General features: G+C 35.8%; 1 protein-coding gene across 5 annotated transcripts in view; it reads right to left on the reverse strand.

Moving 5' to 3' along the window:
* Positions 1-13,970, reverse strand: part of LOC129766565 (alpha-mannosidase 2) — a 446,086-nt gene that overhangs the window by 283,551 nt on the left and 148,565 nt on the right. The window lies entirely within an intron of this gene.

The following is a 13,970-nucleotide window of genomic DNA, read 5'->3' on the forward strand; positions in this document are numbered from 1 at the left end:
GGGAAAGCCCCGCACACTTCACCGCGTGCGGAGTTAACTCTAGTAACGATATCATTATGTACAAATTTGCCTGCCGGGTGCGTGAGCGTATGAATGGGAGTGAAGAGAAAAGCTCCTCGGCAAGGAACGCTATTCAGCTTCGCTCGTGCTTCTGGATAGTCCCAAGACAGACAGTGGCGAAGCGTTTCCCCCGTGAAACCGAAAGTGTCTATGGGTTTACCACTAGCGTGTGGGCTCGCATAAGCTACAGCCCTGTTCCGGGCCACGATTCGCTAGTCAACGCCGCCGGGACGGACAAGTATGAAATATCGTTGATAAGTATCAAGACGCTGTACTGATATTGGAAATATATACACATTATTTTGAAATTATTATGATCAATAATAATAAATACGGCATAAGAAGCAGACATTGGACATACACCGCTTCCATAACAGATCCTGCTGCTAAGGCTACGAAGCTGTACCCCCATCATGACCGCCTTTCCGCAGTTTCCATCCGTTGCCGTTCGATGCGGCACGTAAAGAACACGAGTACTTTGTTACAATGCTTTAAAGCGGTATTAATGCAAGCTGGGACCGGGTTTCAAAGTCACATCGTTATAAAGAAATACGGAACTTCTTTCATGTGCCCTACCGCGGGGATTCGCGTAAAGTACCCAAGACGAAGGGAAGTAGGTAGGGCAGGGGAGGCTGGCAAGTATTTGTGTGGATACCTTTGCATCAATCTTGCATCAGTCGGTTGTGTGGTTGCCGTTTTTTTTTGATGCTATCTGCCATCGCCGCGTTTATCTTCTGGCGCGTTGTTTTTTTTCTGGCGATCGCTCTCAACCTATGTGTGCTCGAGTGCTTTGGCAATATTGCCATAGCGAAACCGTATGACGAAAATTTGCATACTTTTTATACTTTGAAGAATATTTTCAATGTTTAAATTTTTCATATTTCAACTTCCTTTCGAAGCAATAGAGCAATTCCACGTCGAATCATCCGAAAAACAGCCGATTTTGACGAAACCGTCTACGATTTTTTAAACATTGTACATAAGGTGGCAGCTACTCAAAATCACAATTTTCATCAGAACACCAATTTTAATATAATTTAAAATCCAGATGCTTGATTAATATATGATGCATAGGCAAGTTGATGAAAATTCAATGAACTATTGGGTTGCCCGAAAAGTAATTGTAATTTTTTTCATTACAAATAAAATACATTTTTTGTACATAGAATGAACGCATAAAGATGGGATGTTCATCATTTTAAAGCATTTTAAGCTATCAGGCTTTGGAATATTTTACGAACATTTTTTTATATTGGTGGGTGTACACTAGGGTGGCAATGGATGTATGGGAAAAATTTCATCATCGAATTTCAAAAACCGACCATGTACATTTTTTTTTTTGGTCCCGAAAAAATGACCTGTGCAAAATTTCAGCTCAATCGGACATGATTTAGGGGTGCCTAAAAGCGCCTAAAGTTTAGATTTTATGATCTTCGAAAATCTTCCAAGGAAATTTAGAAAATCGATTTTTTTTTCGATGCCAAATGACTTAAAAATGCATGAAGAGATCTGATCATCTCGAAAAAATTTTTTCGAAACTTAGGTCCCAAAAGTTTGGGAAATCTAAAATTTAAGCGCTTTGAGGCACCCCTAAATCATGTCCGATTGAGCTGAAATTTTGCATAGGTCATTTTTTTTGGGCCAATAAACAAAATGATCATGGTCAGTTTTTGAAATTTGACATGACCATTTTCACTGCCACCCTAGTGTACACTAGGGTGCCAATGAAAATGGCCATCTCGAATTTTGAAAACTTCCTCCATGAAAAATGTTCACCACCTCGAAAAGACACCCTATGCAAAATATCAGCTCAATCGTCGTTACGGGTCGTTAGCAAGTTCCGAATGAAAAATGGCGATTTTTGACCTAAAAACAAAATTTTCGAGATGACACTAGATCTCGACATTTCATGCAATTTCAAGACATTTGGCATCAAATATTTTTTTTGCTAAAACCCCGATATCCTGTTCTCCCCCCTTGGGTGATTTTTCGATTTTCAAAAAACTCAAACTTCAATCGCTTTGGGCCACTCTCCCTCAAGTCCGATTGAACTGATATTTGGCATAGGGCGTTTTTTCGAGGTGGTGAACATTTTGTATAGGGTAACTTTTTGAAATTTTATGGCCGATTTTTTCCCATACATTCATTGGCACCCTAGCGTTCACTTTGTCCTACTTCTATAAGACCAGGAGATGATCTTGCTGTTTTGTGTCATTGTAAATAAACAATGCTTCAATTTACATTCTAATGAGTAGGTATTGGTGACTACCATACACTGCATGATTTTCATATGTGTGTGTGTGCAAGAGCTGAGCGTAAACGAATGTTTTTGTATTTTCAACTGTCAAGTTTCTATAAGAACAGTTACATTTTCCGTTGTTTTAGTTGTTTTGATCAATTAAATCTGGAAAATGCCGAAGGGAAAAGTCCTCACGGAGAGAGAAGAACGACAGTTCACGATGTATTTCACCAAGAAAATGTTGGTATGAGAGAAATTTCTCGTTGGATTGGACGATCCCATCAAGTAGAGCCCAATTATCTTGTGAACCCTCAAGGATACGATAAGATTGAGAGAGCTCCACGTAAATCGGAGCTCTCTGACCAGGAGAAGCGGGAAATAGCTAGAACAAGTTCGAATACCTCTAAATCGCAAGAGCAAATAAGGCAATATTTCAACTACTCAACTGCTCGGGTGACAATTCGTCAAATTTTGGTTAAATATCCTCACACAAAGAGGGCTTAAAAGGTTAAAACTCTACTCTTACACCATCTCACATCGTAAGACGTCTGAGTTTTTCCAAAGCTAACATGAACCAACAGTGGGACATGGTATGTTGTGACAAAGAATGTTTCCAAAAGAATACATTTTGCTATTTACCATAACGGAAAATTCCTCAATGTATAGGTTATCTTTCCTGACGAAAAAAAAATCAATTTCGATGGCCCTCATGGTTTCAACGAGTACTGGCGTGATTTACGGAAGAAGGAACAGTATTTTTTAACCAGGAATTTTGGTGGAGGCTCGTGCATGGTTTGGGCGGGATTCTATGCAACCGGAAAGCTCAAGATAGCTTTCACATCATTCAAGGATTACACACATGTTCAGGAATCCTCTCTCCTGCCATTTTTGCGTGGATATCGTCACAAAAAATTCACATTCCAGCAAAACAATGCTACTATTCATACCAGCAAGTAAACTAAGCAATGGATTAAGGACCAAAAATTTAGTTTTTTGGACTGGCCGGCTTGCTCTCCAGACTTGAATCCTTTTGAAGATCATAGGAAGGATCATTGTACGCTGGATCAACACTAAGGGAAAACGGTGCACCACGATTGAAAAGTTCAATGTCGCAATTTCGGGAAAATGGAAAAATATCGAGAAATCCGTTCTGCAGAATTTGGTAAATAGTATTCCAACATGGTTATTAGTCGAAATGGCAGGGTTACCAATTATTGACATGTAAATCAGTCGATCATTTTGAATTTTTCATTGATAATACTCATGAATTTTGAAGTGATCTTATGAAAACAGCTGAAATTGTCACATTTAAGCACAATGAATAAACAAACAACTCTTTTGAACGAAATTGAAGTTAAATATACTTTATTCTAAGCATTCAACAATGTATGAATGTTGAAATTCCAACTGTTTGTGTTTCTACGAAATAGAATCAGGGTGGTCTTATAGAAGTTGGACAGAGTGTTCAAGTAGTGGACAAAAATATCGGTAGGAAATGAAAAATTGATTTATTTCTTGTTTTTTTTTTGGATTTTGTGGACTAAAACAGTTTTTTGCCAACTAATCCAATAGCAAATCCAATTAGCCTTATCAACCAATCACCATTCAATACGGAAACTGCCTCTCGATTTGCAATGCGATTAATGTTCGTTGAATAATTAGTCATCAAAGGCGACGGGGAAATTTTTCATCCAAACAACAATATCTCTGTATTAAACGTTCTTCGGGAAAGTTATATGAATCAAATGAAAGTATTAGTTAACAAACTTTGTTTTAGTCCACAAAATCTTTGAAAAACCAGAAAGTAATCGTTTTTTTATTTCATCCCGATATTTTGTCCACTACTTCTACACACACCAATATAAAAATTTGACCATGAAACACTCCAAAACATGAGATTTATGCGTTCATTCTATGTACAAAAAAAATATTTTATTTGTAACAAGCTGACCCGGCGAACTTCATCACGCCCAAAACTGATTTTTTCATATGAATTCTTTAGAAAATTCACGTTTGCTTACTAAAGAAATTGATTGTGCTAGTTGACCCTTTACAATTTCCTTTTACTATAAATTCCCTAGTTCTTCTATCAAATCTCGTCATTGTATTTTTGATTCACGCGTGAATAACATGTTTCTTCGTAACATGGAATACATGTTTACTACGTGCAATCACAAATTAAATCGAACTAAAAATGCAGATTTAAAAAATTTGTATTTTTGATTCGAACAAAAGTTTGTATTCCGTTTGGGTTGGAGGAAATATGAGTTTTCCACAGCATTTGGGAATCTTTTGACTCAAGTGTTTCTTATGAAAAGGGTGATTCAATTTAGTAAGAGAAATCTTTGATAATTCATATCTCAAAACTATGAGTCGTACTGAAATAGTGTTTCGGAAAGAGTTATAGAGTATTGATTGATGTTAAAACGTGAAAAAATATACACTGAGAAAAAAAAATTGATATTCTTTTTGTATTTACAAAAAAAAGCTTTGATTTGTAATATCTTAAATACATATTTTTAAATTTCCTTTAATTTTGTCATATAAAAAAGAAGTCATGTAGAAAATTTAAAAAATGGGTACAAGAAGGTAAAATTATTTTTAACAAACTTTGTGGAACACCGAATTTTCATGAATTTTCATGAATTTTCGAGATTTCGAATTTTTGTATGTTAATAATCATTTTTTGCCACAATTTATAAATCCTGATGTGATTTAAAATAAAAAAGCTCATTATCAATTTCCTTCTAAATGCAGCCATTCTCGAGATATTTGAAAAAAAAAATTTATTGTCTTTTTCAATTTTAATTTTATTTAAATTTATATATGTATATATTTTAATATTTTTTCAATTTTTTCATATAAAATGAAAGTTATGTAGAAAATTTAAAAAAAGAGTCCAAGATGGTAAAACTATTTTTTCCAAACTTTGTGGAACACCAAATTTTTATGAATTTTCGAAACTTGGAATTTTTGTACGTTAATAATCATTTTTAGGCATAAATTATGAATTATGATGTGATTTAAAACATAAAAGCACCTTCTAAATGTAGCCATTCTCGAGATATTTAAAAAAAATATTTCTAATTAATTGTCTTTTTTATAGTAAACTAGCTGACCGGCAAACTTCGTCCCACCCAAAATTTATTTTTCGTTATCACATCCACGTTTCCTTACTAAGTGCACGCTCATGGGTCCAATCGCAGAACTGTTCATTGATTGATCTTCTAATCGACCCTTTAATATTATCTTTTACTATAAAATTACTTGTACTTCTACCAAAACTCGTCATTATAATATCAGATTATTTTCAGACACAATTCACGTTCAAGATTTTTCAACCACTTGTAAATGCCATGTTTCTCCGTTACATGGAATAAATGTTTGATACAGAAAATATGATAGAATAAAGACAGCCCTAAATCGGACAATTCCTTCCTCGAGTTTTGCCCTTATCAACGCATTCGGCGATCCATTTTTATTTATATAGATAGAAGAAGATATAGGAGTGAGTTTTATAACATTTAAATCAATTTCTACTTTCGAACAAAGATCAATTTTGGTAGCGCAAACATCAAATGGACTAACAACGCTTGTCACTATGAAATTAGAGAACATATGGGAATTGAATTTTTGCAAATTTTCCCATTTTCTTCCCGAAAATTTTGAATTGTCATATTTGGTTGGAATATGTTTGATTGAAATATGTGTTTCAATTTTCACATGCCAAATTTGGCTTTATTTGCTTGGTTGGTTTTCGAGGTATGCAGAAATTTGTGTTTCATTCGTATGTCAGTCCCCCCTTAGAGAGGGGAAAGGAGTGTCTACCCCTATCACCTTCACGTGCCAAATTTGGCTCTATTTGCTTGATTAGTTCTCGAGTCATGCAGAAATTTGTGTTTCATTTGTGGGTAAAATGATCTATAGGAGAAGTGTGTAATAAGCATCCCCTAAGCGAGAATGAATTTATCTTGACGGCGCTTTCAAAATTTAAGGTAACAACTAGGTCAGTACGTAGATTAGTTAACCCTCCGTCATCTGTACTCGTTCTGTATTTTAGATACTGAATAACAAAAGTGCTACGAATTTTATTTTGTACGGCGTCCAAATTCTAAATTTCCAATCATACGGTGTTAAATGGCCCAGCAGAAGTATAATATGCCCATGAGTTGTTTCTCTGAGAGACAATAAAGCTCAGAGAAACAGCTTGTATGAATGAGAGATTCCATCAATCTATTCCCTTCATGCCCACTAGCGAAGAGAATAAACCGTTCCTCCGGTGAGCGTGTTCTCCCAGTATTCGTGAATTAATTCTCCAGTCCGCACTCTTTTTTTCCTACATTCTCTGAGCACATAATATGGATGCCAGATGTGAAGACATATTTTCGTTGTCAAGTAAATGTCTTGACAACGCAAATATTTTGTGAAAACATACTGAGGTCATTTCAAAGTATGTGAAAACAATTGTTTGTGTGATTTTTTTTTCATTAAATCGTTTATTTTTACAGGCTCAGTTACATAAGTTTAAAGGAGCCAAACTCCTGACTGTATTGTTACAAGTATATATAAACATTTTTCCTTAATTCTAATGTTAATGGTGCAGAAAACCGATTACTCGCGGTATATTCGAGTTTAGAAGGGTGACATATTTTCTTCAGGAGAAGGAAGGGATAAAAGGATATGTTGACAATGTTCATTCTCACATTCACACTCACATTCATTACACTCAATTCTTAAGCCTATCTTATATCTAATATGTATTTACATTTCACCTTATTCTATTGTTAATAAGAAGGGATTTGATTTCTCGCGAAGGAAAAGGAAAAGGAGAATATAAGGATATAAGGACAATCAGACACGAAGATCGATAACTTTTAGGAAGACATATATTTGGGACATGTAATCAAGGTCTAAACCAGCCAACACATCTCTCACCGGCACATTGGGCTGCCTTCCTCTAGCCCGAAGAGAGTTTTCTAAATTCAATCTGGCAACAAGATACTCCTCGCACGACCAAACAACGTGTTCGATGTCGTGGTAACCTTGGCCACAGGCACAGATATTGCTTTGTGTGATTTATCGAACATGATTTAGAAATATCGTGATGGTTTGCTCATTTTGTTCATTATGATTACATTTGAAGACATTTATTCGTGCCATGCAGAGATATTTGAAAAAATCATCTGGCATCCCTCACATACACGCTATTTCTCTCGTGAGAATGTTTACGGCCGAAAGCGAGCAAATTGCCTCGATCGAGGGTATACCATACTCCCCGATGGTAAGCTGATGCGGAAAATATCAAATTGAGAAAGATCTGAGATATTCACTGGGAACTCGACTCAATAAATATGACCCACAGTTATCGCCTCTGAATCGGTTTCAAGCAACAAAAACCTTATAGAAATGATATAGAAAATTACTTCGGAAATCGCTTCCAAATAAAATTATTTTTCTTATTTTTTAAAGCATGTTACAAATGTAAAACTTGCATGGTAGGATTCTATCATTGAGTAGCACGATTGCCTATATTCATTGCATTTCTATTCTTGCTGGTTTACGAGAAAATCAGGCGGGTCAAATTGCCCTGCAGGCGCGTTTTAGACACATCTTCTCTATATGGTGTCAAAAACGCACCACAACAACGGGTCGAAATGTTAAACGACTTCGAAGCATATTTTTTGGTTAAATCTTGATTCACTGTAAATACCCAGCCTCGGATACGTTTCGCGCTTGCTAGGAACATCAGATGCTTTTGTATTTTCGAGCCTTCTCGGTTATTTGAGTATGAGTTTTTATTGTGATTCTAAGGTTTAAGTTATTGGATTGGATTTTAGTACATTGTATTAATTGTGTTCGTTCCAGTTTTTATTACATTATACAAAAACGGGTATGAGAAAACGGTTATATGCACACAAGAATTGGATTGGAATTCTGTGTTATTTGGTAACACTGACAGTGAACTAGCTCTTCGTAGTGGGGAGATTTGCCCCATCATGACTTGGTTGAGAAAATCGCATTTCAAATAAAAATGGAACTTTTAACATTTGTTGATTCAAACTCATTCGATAGCTTTGGTAATATTTGAGAATGTTAAGAAGTTTCCATAATTTAAATTAGCCTTACAATGCTTCAAAAGTCTTATGGCAGAAGCGGCCAAAGTTGCAGTTTATAAAAAATATCTTAATAAAATCTTGCAGTTTTTCATGCATTGCTATATTTTAAAGCAAGATGAGGTTTTCTGTGCTAGCATATATTCAGTAGTATTTACGACAAGAAATGAAGTTATGGTCATAGAAAAATTCTGCCAAATATTTCATTTTTCATGATACTTCGAGGGGGTGCGTTTTACCCCGCTTTCCCCTATATATAGATTCTGGAATTTGCTTCAGTTCACGCATCCGACCAGAAGTGTCAAATGTGAGATTTCATTTTCATCAAGGTACTCTTCTTAGAAGTATATTCAGTTGATTTCACCGCAAAGTGGTCATTCGAAATATGTTTCCTAGGCATGATATGAAATATCAGAAATTTCCGTGATCGGTGATTGATACTCACACTAGCTCTAAAGAATCGATTAGATGAAACGAAATGAATATAAAAATTTCATGATAAAACTATCACGATAAGGATGCCGAATCTTCACAATTTTCCAGTCACAACAAACACCATATAAAAACACCGCAAATGGAAGAAACGATAAGCACAATCTTACATACGAGCGAAAGAATATCGTTGCTAAGAGCATACTACCAAACCGTTTTTTCGACGTCGCGTCGTTTGGGAAACAAAACCGAGGATTTCATCGTATCCCGACAGCATGATAGTCTGCATTCTGCGTTTTTTTTTCAGCTTCAACCGATCACACCAAAAACCTCTCGTGATAGTAAACAACCGTACAATGTTGTTTGTCGAAAGCTTCCCTCGAGCAAAACATACACTGGAAATGTCTTGCTCATTAAAACGACAGACTTTGTTTCAGGTTCAGCGAAATTCTCGTTCAAAACGTAGAAATTTTCTTTGCAGAGAAGCTAAGTTCTTTAAGAAATCGGAAATACCATCGTAGTTTTTGTTTGCCTTAAATTATTCACCGGCTGCTTGTCTGTATCCACCCACACACGTTGAGCCGTACACAATTTCTCATTTATAAGTAACTCACCGCACCCATCAAGGAGCAAAAAAAAAAGAATGTTTGAGTCGCAGCATCTTGCCGCTTCTTCGACACTGAAAGGACCTTGGCTCTGCTTTGCGGGCAGAAAGTCACAAAAAGTATTTCTTTGATCGTTTTCCGCTACACTCGGGGTTACCCATGCCCCATTTCCCCCGCCCGTTCGCGATTGATAGTTGATGGTGGGATAGAGGGAACGCGACATAAGCGACCGACTTGGGTACGGGTTTTTCGCGTATCGAGGACCCTTTTCTTCGTCCCCTTGTTTGGCTTCCGAGGACAAATATAAAATTTCCAGCCAAGTACGATGAGGAAAGTGGTATCCTGCTCGCTGCCAGACCGCCGTGAATTTTTACAATATTATCCCAACAAACATTTTAATATTTTTATTTCATCTACCTTCGCCCACGGTACGAGAGCAGAAATGTAGGTTTTAGTGACGGTAGAGAAGATGGGATCCGGGCGCTTCAAATATGATTTGATGCACAGGATGTTTTCCTAGGGTACTTCTATATTTGGATAACTTTTCCGAGGGTGGAAAAAGATAGTATAATGATTATTAGAGTTATTACCGAGCATTATGGTTGTGTTGATGTTAGAAAAGTGGAAAACGTATAGAAGCGCATTTGACTTCAAAGGAAATTATATAACTCGAAAATAGGGCTGGGAACGACACGATACCTTTGACATTGTAACTTTTTTTATTCATATTTTTTCTATTTGCTTGTGTTCGACCGATTTTTCTCTAGATGTTATCATCAATGGGGGACATTTTTGATATGGCGTTATTGCGACAAACTCGGTGGATTCACATCAAGATTTCGAAATGAACCTAAATATGAACATAAACCACATAAACACAGAGAGCGCATCGTGGCGCTCTGGAAGGTCGAATAACGAATTTTCGAGATTTTTTTCGGATGTAGAAATTGAAGTTGAGTGTTGGAAAATTTTGGTGATTGGCTAAGATATATTTGAAGATGTATTTATTATTTTCTGTATGCCAATATAGTGATTATAATGCTGTTGGCAGGTATGGGAAAATCGCATCGAAATTCGTTCAACAACACTCATTCACAGACAAAACTCACCCTTCTATTCTCCGTTTATGTCTCACTATATTCGAGACAGAAAACATCCACCTATCATCTTCGAAAAGTTCATTCTCGAGTTGAACGGAAAAGTACTGTCTCGATTCCGCTCATCTATTCTCAGAGAATTTTGCATTCTCTCATTTGCCTCTCGGAATGACGTTAGATGGTGAGAGAATCAAACTCGAAACTTATGCTTGAGCCAGCGAGTGTCTCTGTAAAATCATTCGTTTATCATCGTTATCAGCAATCATTGAAGCCTCGATCGCGGCAGTAAAATACAGGGAGATAATTGAAATCGAGTTGTTTCCTGTGCACTATTGCAATGACATTTTTTGTTTCCAGTATGAACCGATCTAAGTCAACGTAAAAGACTATATTAACGCAAGTTGTTGGTGAGCGGGAAGGTAGGTTCCTGTGTATTTCCGATAACAAATGCACTTCAATGCTGACAAGGAAGAGAGTAGAAGGTAAAATAAAATCATACATACACTCAGATTGAGTCTATTTTTACTCACTCGTTATTTTGTCTCCGAAGAAATATTCATGGATCGAATGTTGTTTTACACTCTTTGTTTGGGCGCATTACTCGAGAACCGATCAAGCAAACGGAAGCAAAATTGTGCATGTGGAGGGTTCAGAGGGAGGGGGTTTTGAAATTGATCTTCGTTCAAAAATGGAAATGGATTTCAATGTGATAAAACGCACTCCTATATCATCTTCTATCTATATAAATAAAAATGGATCGCCGAATGTATTGATAAGAGCAAAACTCGAGAGAGGAATTGCCCGATTTTGGGCTGTCTATATTCTATCATATTCTATGTATCAAACATTTATTCCATGTAACGGAGAAACATGTTATTTGCGAGTGGTTGAAAAATCATGAACGAGACAATAATCTGATATTAACAAGTTTTGGTAGAAGTACTAGGAATTCTATAGTAAAAGGTAATTTTAAAGGGTAGATTATAGGATGAATCAATGTAAAGTTCTGCAATTGGACCCATGGACAATGCTCAGTGAGAAAGCGTGAATGTGATAACGAAAAATAAATTTAGGACGGGACGAAGTTTGCCGGGCCAGCTAGTATATCAAACCAATGATATACACGTATTGGGGAGTAGAGCATTTTCTGCTATTTTTCGACTCATTTCATGTAGTAAAAAATTAACCTTGGGTGCAGGGTAGAAGTACCTATCATCGCAATAGTACCAATTATGGTAATACGAGTTAGTTTTTTGTTAGTTTAGAAGGTATATCTTATTTCTAAAGGCTCTAATACGATTTTTAAACATCAGAAATCTCTGCTTTATCAATTCTGGTACTAAATTCCGTGCGAAACATTGTTCCTTCGTTGAAAAATTTAGTTTGAAAATAGTGTGTCCCATTGATGCTTGCTTCTTAGCATTTTGCTAAGGAATATGCGATCAAAATAACGAAATTTTTACGCTGCGAAGTGGTTGTTTTGATGCAAACACAGTGTTTACGCATACATCACAACCTTATTGATGTTGGGATTCGACCAATTTATACGATTTTATCGAAATAAACATGTATTTTTGTATTACCATATTTGGTACAATTTCACATCTACATGCCAATTATCGCAATATCGAAAGATGCCTGTTACTATTATGGTTGTAGGAAATCACTGAAAAACTGAAAAGCAGAGCTGCTACATGTTCCTATTATGGTTGTACGTTGTTATGTTATGATTGTTATGCTATTATGGTTGTACCTTACATTTTCATGCTATACAATTGCATATCATAGGGCGCTTTTGAGCGCTCAGTGGTGTTGTGAAATAGCACTATGCGTGTCCGACCGAAGCATATTTGTTTGATCCAATCTGTTGAAAATTAAATCTTAGGTGAATGGGTTAATATCCTTTGTTCAGTTACTGAAGAGAAGCGAAAACTGCATCACAACCCTCACGCCTTTGTGATTCTCTTGTCAGCTAGCAGAGAGGCCTAGCAACGCACATAACAACAGTCTAATCTAGAGGTAAAACGTATATTCAGTATAATGCCTATCCGGAAAATATTTGGTATCCGGCCGGACACCGGATATTAGAAAAAAACAATAATTTCTCATTAACGTAAGATAAATCATAACCGGAACTTGTAATGGTTGTTTATTTATTTTTTGATTTGTAGATAATTAAGTGGATCCTCTCTCAGATAATCATCCCGGAAGTTCTCAATTTTTTTTCTTCAATTTTGAATACAAATAATTGGTTGATGTTCTTTACATATTGAAATTATGTGGCACAAAATCTGTCTGGAAAGCCATGGTTATCGTAAGAGAAAGTCAATTAAGAAAATCGATCAAAGCAAAAATTAGGCAAAAACTACCGAATAATGAGTAATAAACAATTAGCCTTGTACAGAAATCATTAAATTTTCAAAACTGCATTCTGATTTGGGAATAGTCGTATTATTGAAAAAGCATTCATTAGTAAAAGGGAAATTTTTCATTCTATCAAAATATTTCCTGTAGTAAAATAACCTACAGGAGAGTTCTTGGAATCAAATGAATGCTGATGGGTAAGGTTAATTTGATTTTCTATTGACTTGGTAAACAAAACACTGCGTTAATCTACAAAATCTACAACGATTTTTTTTCTTTTCAGTATTGTTATCCACTACACCTACACACAAAAAGATAGAAGCATTCAAGTATCACACTTCAAAACTTTAAGCTTTAAATTAAGCTTCAAAATAATGTATATCACGTCTTCATGCGTTGGGTTTTCACATAATTACAACGTTTCTAGAACCACTCAAAAACTTCGACTTCGCGCTCCGTCCCCATAATTTTTGTCGAGTGTAGAATCAACGACATAGTATTGCATACTAGGAATAAGATTCAGAGTTATAGTTTTATTTATAAATAATTATCGAAGTATTATTTGAATCCTATTAATACTTCTTTCCATGTGACACCCACTATTATAATAATAGGTACACTAATTACGAAACTCCAGGAACACTATTACCATAATGGGTACATGCAAGCGGCATTTTTAAACATGTTTTTTATATAATTTAGTCAACTAATCATCAAAATATCAGTGAGAATCTCCAAGAACAGAGTTCAAACTGCTATAAAAAATATACTTTTGTATACTTTTAAACTAAAATAGAGTATTAATTCGAAAATTTCTGCAACTAGGTGACATATCTCCTCCATAATTCGGTCACTTACCCTAGTAACGGGTGTTAAATAAAAAATGAGAATTTTTTCAATACCTTTCAGTAACTCAAATAAAGAGCGTAAAATTTTCTCTCTCCAAGAAAATTTCTCTTTGGGCTCCCTAGAAATAGTAGGCGTGTTTGGTTTTGCTAGTTTGAATTTAGTCAAAGCAAAGATGGCGTCGAAACAGCACGTGCTTCGCGAACGCATTGTA

This window comes from Toxorhynchites rutilus, chromosome 1 (genome assembly GCF_029784135.1).
Source record: "Toxorhynchites rutilus septentrionalis strain SRP chromosome 1, ASM2978413v1, whole genome shotgun sequence".
NCBI classification, from domain to species: domain Eukaryota; kingdom Metazoa; phylum Arthropoda; class Insecta; order Diptera; family Culicidae; genus Toxorhynchites; species Toxorhynchites rutilus.